The sequence below is a fragment of the Silene latifolia genome, chromosome Y (genome assembly GCF_048544455.1).
Source record: "Silene latifolia isolate original U9 population chromosome Y, ASM4854445v1, whole genome shotgun sequence".
NCBI classification, from domain to species: Eukaryota; Viridiplantae; Streptophyta; class Magnoliopsida; order Caryophyllales; family Caryophyllaceae; genus Silene; species Silene latifolia.
Genome location: NC_133538.1, coordinates 200,385,090 through 200,392,501, shown reverse-complemented (window position 1 = coordinate 200,392,501; position 7,412 = coordinate 200,385,090). Strand labels below are relative to the sequence as shown.

At 34.4% G+C, this 7,412-nt stretch overlaps 1 non-coding gene across 1 annotated transcript; it reads left to right on the top strand.

Moving 5' to 3' along the window:
- The first annotated feature begins 5,800 nt into the window (after nt 1-5,800).
- On the top strand, nt 5,801-5,906 carry LOC141635752 (small nucleolar RNA R71). The gene has a single exon (XR_012540415.1). It is a non-coding gene; the product is annotated as a small nucleolar RNA R71 (small nucleolar RNA).
- Nucleotides 5,907-7,412: the final 1,506 nt, after the last annotated feature.

Genomic DNA, 7,412 nt, shown 5'->3' with positions numbered 1-7,412 from the left:
GCTCCATGAAAGCTATCCCTAGCTTCTTGATGGTTTCTCATGCTTGCTTTTCCTTTCCCTTGTCTTTGCTTGGTGGAGGCCCTATTTACAAATAAAAAGGGAGATACATTATCACAACTTTGCAACATAATACCATAGTTGAATTAGAAACATAAAAGAAGGATAGTCATTTACCTACTGGAGTAATCTTTCTAGCCTTAATATCACCAAGGTATTTGGAACAATTTCTTTTCCAATGTCCCATACCATTACAATAATGGCATTTATCAAGAGGACCCTTCTTGATTTTTGAAGTGCTAGCTTCACAAGTCTTAGCTTTGGTGAATGTGGGAGTTTGCTTCTTACCCTTCCTCCCATTCTTCTTGAACTTTCCCTTACTCTTAGTGCTTATGTTAAGCACATCTTTTGGTGGGTTCACATTTAACCCCATGTCCCTCTCGGCTTGCACAAGTAACTTGTGCAATTCTTCAAGAGACACATCCTTGTCTTGCATGTTAAAATTCACCCGGAATTGAACATATGCTTTGACTTTGGACAAGGAGTGTAGAATTCTATCTACAATGAGTTCTTTGGGGATTTCAACCTTTTGAATTTTCAAGGTCTCGACAAGCTCCATGAGTTTGAGCACATGAGGGCTAACCTTTTGGCCCTCTTTGAAGTCGAGATCAAAGAATGTCGCGGCCGCCTCATATTGGACGATCCGCGGAGTTTGTGAAAACATTGTCACAAGTTTGGAGTAAATCTCATTAGCATTGCCCATTTTAAAGGCTCTCCTTTGGAGGTCCGCCTCCATCGCAAATATCAAGACATTTTTCATTGCGGCGGACTCCTTTTGGTAAGCCTCATATGCTTCCCTAGTGGCGGCGGTCGACCTAGTAATAGGTTCGGGTGGTGAAGCCTCGGTAAGGTAACGAAGCTTGTCGTCACCTTGGGCGGCCAATTTGAGTTGGACATCCCAATCGGAGAAATTTGACCCATTCTTTTCAAGTTTACATCGATCCATAAAGGATCAGAGCCAAGAAGTATTAGCGAGAGGCGTGGCGTTTGGTGTTGGTGTTGCCATTTGTTATGAGAAAAAGAAGTGGTCTACAAAACAAAATATAAGGAGTAAAACAAATGTCGTTTTAATAATAATACTCGTAAAATGTATGATTTAAACAAGTTTTATGAATTTTTTTTTTCTAGTGACCTCTACCCAACTAGATAAATGATTTCAAGACCCAAATTCATATCAACTTAGGCACGGGGTAGCCGATGAAACCTTTATCAATATAACTCGGTGGATTAACCTTTTAATCGATTCTACTTTTAGAACTCTTGGTCGATAAAATTACTCTAATGTTTATCTATAGCCCAAAACACATCAACAAGGGCACGGGGTAGCCGATGAAACCCTTATCAATAACTTTTGTTGAGTTCAATCCAAATTTCGAATAAATGTGTCCATTATCCAAACCCACATTAACTTAGGCACGGGGTAGCCGATGAAACCCTTATCAACATGAATTCGGTGGATAGACATTTATCACCCACTTCCCCTACGTAACAAGGTTTGTACCCCGGGGTAGCCGAGTGCACTCCCTCGCGAAATAGGTTTTCATGGTTTATACTATTTGGTAAGGCTATGTCTCAATTGATTGTTTTAGCGAGAGGTCATGTCAATTCATTATCTATCATGTTTTAAGTGAACTAAATCGGTGAACTACGATAATTTTAATTGACACGGTCAATTAACTTGATGAAAGAAGATGCATGTTTTAGTTATGGCGATTTAGCGATGCATGCGACATAAAATAAAATGCAAGCATAAAATAAATAAATCCTAGTATGACCTTTCCTAAAATAGAAAAACTATTTAACTATTACATATTCGGAAACCAACTCCATTGGTCCCTTGAACTTCGGTTATGACACGCATCTCGAGGTAACACCGTCTTTATGTATCGCCATTCTTGAAGAAATCCTCTTTGGGAACTCCGGAATGAATAAAATTACATAATAAATTACATAATTTCCTATTATACATTTGTAACTAAAATAAAATAAATCTATTAAATTACAAAACGGTGATACGAGATCACAATAAAATTACAACCGAATCGATATTCCCATACATTTCGGGAAATACCAATTAAGATCTAAGGCCATACTAAGTAAAATTACATAATTCAAAAATTACATAAATTAAAATTATGACAATAATAAAGAAAAATGCAGCATTATAATATGTATGAACATGCCCAATTTTATGCTAAATCGCTTTTAATTAGCCAATATCGTATATTACTCGGTTTTTACGGATTTGCGTGATTTCAACATTTTACAATCACAAAAATTACATAAATTCATATTTATGCATAAGTTAATTACCCTAACCTCTTAGGACTCAAAATTTAGTCTTCACTAATTATTTGACCATAATTAACTCATATTTATAAAATTGTTCATTAATGGACTAAAAAATTACAAAAATAAGCTATAAACTTCAAATAAATCACAAAATTTCAAATAAATTCAAAATTTGAAATTTAAACTCATGAACATTCTGGAAAAATACCATGACACTCATAATGTTCAAAACCTTAGGTCAAAAATTTCGAAATTTTTCCGGAAAAACAATGATGCGGTTTATCGGTTTTTAATAAAATAATCATAAAAACATGGGAAAAATTATATTCATTAACTTTTCAATTTTAGATCTGAAAAAGTTAATAAAATGCAACATATAACGTTTTTCCTTAGTCATAGATTATGTTTTATTAATTTTTCACTAATAATGTCACTATTTATGCTATTTTTCTTCAAAAATCCATAAATCATGCAAAAAGACTTCATTATAGCCCATTATTTTACACACATCTTGTAAAATTTCATGTGACAACATACTAAATTTCTATGACCAGATTCGAAATTTATCTCATATTAACCAATTTTTCACCTAAATCCGAATTTAATAATGAAAAATCCATTTTTCGAGCATAACAAGTCCAAAAATTATGAAAATTTAGAGGTTATCCCAAAATAATATATGTGACAACATATCCAAAAATCAATGGAAAATTCGAAGTATAGCTAATTTTAGACCGAAAATGACATTTTTACTCATAAAATCACATTTAAATGCCATTATTGTATAATATGAACAATAAAAATCCGTAAATTTAACCAAAATATCCTAAAACATTTTAGGACCGGAAATTTTAATATGCATGAATAAATTTCGTGATATATCATAATAACACAAATTTTACAAGTTTTATTTGTTAATCTTTATAACCCGGAAAAACTTTTAACCGATTTGCATGCAAACAACCATGGCTCTTGATACCGATTGAAGGATAAGTAGATCTATATACTTACATATTCATATATGTTTTAATTTAATTTATCATAAAATTAATGATTGATCTTATGCATGCAAACATTAAAACAAAATAAGGAAGAAACATTGTTCTTACATTGTGATTTTCGGTTTAATGGGCACAAGAGAGATCACCTTTCTCTCTTGTTCTTGAGCTTTCCCTTTTGGATGAACTAAGACCCAAGTGTAGGATCTTTCCCAAGGATTTATACCCAAAGCTTACTCTTAATTAAAATTAATACTATGAATACTAGATAATATTAATTTTGTAGAAAATTGACCCAAAAATATTATAAAACACTTAATATTTTCGGTTTTGGGAGAAGGAATAATGGGAGCTTTTTATCTCTCTAAAACTCAAAGAATTAGAATAATGAAGAATGAATTAATCACACAAAACATTTTGTGTATATTAGATAAAATAAGAGGAAAAACCAAATGGTTTTTCCTCTCTCAAAAACCGGGTGGTAGGGGGGGCATTAAGGGAGCCAATGCATGCACTTGTTTATCTTCACAAGGTAAACTAGGGTTGCATGGCTACTAAAGCAAGTAATCATTATGTTTTCCACTTATAATGTAAACACAATATTTAGCTTAAAACCCCTCTTAATTTCGGTACATTAGATAATATGGATTCCATATTATTTTTATCAATTTGTCAATATGTCATATGTCATATGTTACATAAATTTGTTATGTATTTTTAACATATTAAAAATCAACGTATTAATAAAAATACGTCATATGCAAAAATCGACTTAGTAATTCATAATTACTTGTACCAAAATAATTTACCAATTTATAAATCGTATTTATAATAATTCATTCAAATTTAATTGTTTCCTTAAACAATAATTTCATCTGAGTAATGATACAATTCGATTACTCAGACCGTATCTCATTTAATCAAATTTCAATGTGATACGTAAATTTTACTTCCAAAATCGTCCGTCAATTTTCAAGTAATTTAATTAATTCGTAACGTTATACGATTAATTAAATGATCAACTAAGAGTGTTGCCCTATAGGTATGACCTAAGGGGTCAATTGATCACCACCGTCGCACGACAGTAATGTCAAACTCTAGTCAGCCAATCATTACCGATATATGTTGATCAGTTGACAGTAAAAATATTACTTCCCAATTGTATTCTTTATAATGAGATTTAAACATGTGATCATTATGATCAACAGTCGTGATCGCATTATTGTCGGAGGACACATATTCCAACAATTACTAGTTTAGCCCTTAGTTAACCCTAATGCATCCACCTAATTTCCACTATAAATACCCCATTAGTCTAATTAGAAGAGCATGTTCTTCTTATCAATTATTAGAGTAGTTAATATCAATCAAATCTCTCTTTAGTATTGTAATCAACAATTAATCAAGTTTTAATACAAGTTTTATTTCCTTAATCTCTCTTTTATTCATCCTTTATTTTGGGTAATTGAATATTATTTGGGTTATTATTGGGAGATTGACAACCTCTCAATCAAGCATCAAGTACTTCTTTTATTCTTTGCTTTATTATTGGAATCATTAGTAGGTATAATTCTCTTAATCCCTTTTTAATTATTGTTAATTACTTTCATTTGTTCATCATGTTTCATTTTGTTGGTATGATTGACAACCTTTCTAACATGATCAACATGATAATGAGTGAGTAGTGACCTAGCTAGGGTTAATGGGTAATTAGGGGAAACCAACATGGGGAATGATTCATGTTTAAATTAATATGCTTTCATGGTTTATTTGCTTGCTTGTTTTGATCTAAACTCATGCACATGTTATGTTTGATGAAATGTGAGCCTATGAATCCTTGCATTTTTTACCCATCACCTATCTTTTCAATGAGACTTGTAAGACATAAACCAACTCGAGTCTCATTAGACCATGCATGTTGTTGAGTAGGAAAGACTAAGTCGACTTGTAGGTGTTGTACAATCTAATCTATTCGGCTCCGGGACCCAAACTTTCCTAGGATTGTAAGATATAACCCAACTCAATCCATCACAACAATAATTGCTTGCTTATAATTTGAGAACATGTTTGTATGATCAATTCCCATGATTCCCCTATGACCCCATGAAACCCTAGTGCTTTTTATCAATTGTTTACAACCCTTTTAATTCATCTTGCTTATTTACTTTTATTGCTATTTAGTTAGTGACCTTCTACATCAACCCAAATTATGACTCCCCTAAGACACCACTAGTTTCAATAGAAATCTCATCTCAATTCCCGTCCCTTGGGATCCGACCTTTACTTGCCTCTTTACTAATTGTAGAGTTGTTTGTGAAGCTATAAATTGTGTTTTGATTCGGACGTGACCCAACGACAACATCTATTCAATTGTGAACACAAAACGGACCGATCAGGCTCTGTGATCATCGTATAGCCCATTGTAGAACTGATTGGACAGGAACCACGGATCAAAACTATGGTGAGGAATAGACCTCACCAACCTCTTGAAACGGCACCATGCTTCATAGAAAGTTTCATCAGGTGCTTGCTTGAAACTGGTGATCTTGGCCCTCAGCTGATTAGTGCGTTGCGGAGGGAAATATCTCTTGTAAAAAGCAAGAGCAAGGGTCTCCTAGTCTGTGACTTCCGCGGCCATGCGGTCCAAATCAGTCAACCACTCCCTGGCTGAGTCAGTCAAAGAAAAAGGAAACAGAACCTCCTTAATCTTGTCTTGAGTTACCCTCTTTGTGGCGGGGATAGTAGAACAGTAGTCCGTAAAGACCTCCAAATGCTTCCTCGGGTCTTCACCTGCCACGCCTTTAAAGAGATTTCTCTCCACCAGATTGATATAGGACGGACGGATGTCAAATGTATTCCCGTCCTCAGTCTGGAGATTGAAACCCTTTGGAATTGATGATGCTTCAGGCTCCGAATGACTAGCAATGTTTGGCATCTTTACTGGTTGGTTTACAGAACTGAAAGTGTCTTCTTCAAAAGATGGATTTTCTGTAAAAAGGAAATGCTGAAGCTCTGGTTCGAAAGTACTCAAGTCTTCCTTTCGTGATTCTCTTTGCAGACGGAGTCTATGCCTGAACAGTCTCTCTGGCTCAGAATCAGCTGAAACTAACTCAAACCTGTCTGACCTGGGCATACACAACACTGAAAGAAAATAAATAAGAACTGCCTCAAGGAATAAAAATTCCCTGAGACGGATAAAATAAACGAAACAAAGACAGATAGGGCAATTGCCTCCCCGGCAACGGCGCCAAAATTTGACAGGGCTGTCGTGTACCTATCAAAAATAACAAACTAAACTAACTATAAAGCTAGGGAAGTCAGGTCGATCTCCTCAGGGAGGCAAGATATCTGTAAGAGTCCGTCTATTTGGTCACAAATTGGTTGGGGGGGGGGGGGGTTGTAATTTGATTTCCTAAACTAAAAGCTTTAAGGCAAGAGAAATAAGGAAAGAGCAATTAAGGCAGAAAATAGGAATAAACTATCAATAGAGAATGGGCATGTCAGGATTTCGGTTCACTACGGTAGTCCAGTGACTCAACTGTAAACAACTTAGATAAATTACTGCGAGACGGATATGGAAAGGTCCTTCCGGTCCACTTTCTACCCTAGACTCCCACTAACTTAACTTCCGTCCTCGTCAGGGTAGTCTACTGTTTATAGCAGGTTTATTTAGTCCAATCTTCCGATCCAGGATTAAATTTAACCAGATTAAAAAGGTGACTCAGAAGCATGCACTCAACTAAGTCGATAAATACAGTTATATTGCTATGGTGACAGAGTCTCATAAATAATTCATCTAACCTATTTGCTACATCGTCACATTTCTACCGTAGATCCCCTAATCCCAACATGAAAAGATTTAGCTACTCATATCGCTAATCTTGTCAATAATAACAATATTGAAATAACTAATAAATGACATAATGAAATTGTAATAAAAATGCATAAACTAATTAGGGTAAAAATTAATTAAGGAAGAACAAAGGAATTAAGATGAACAAATGAAAGATTAATATTAAGAAGGGAGAAAGAGATTACAATCGCAAGAATCTGGCATAAAGAACA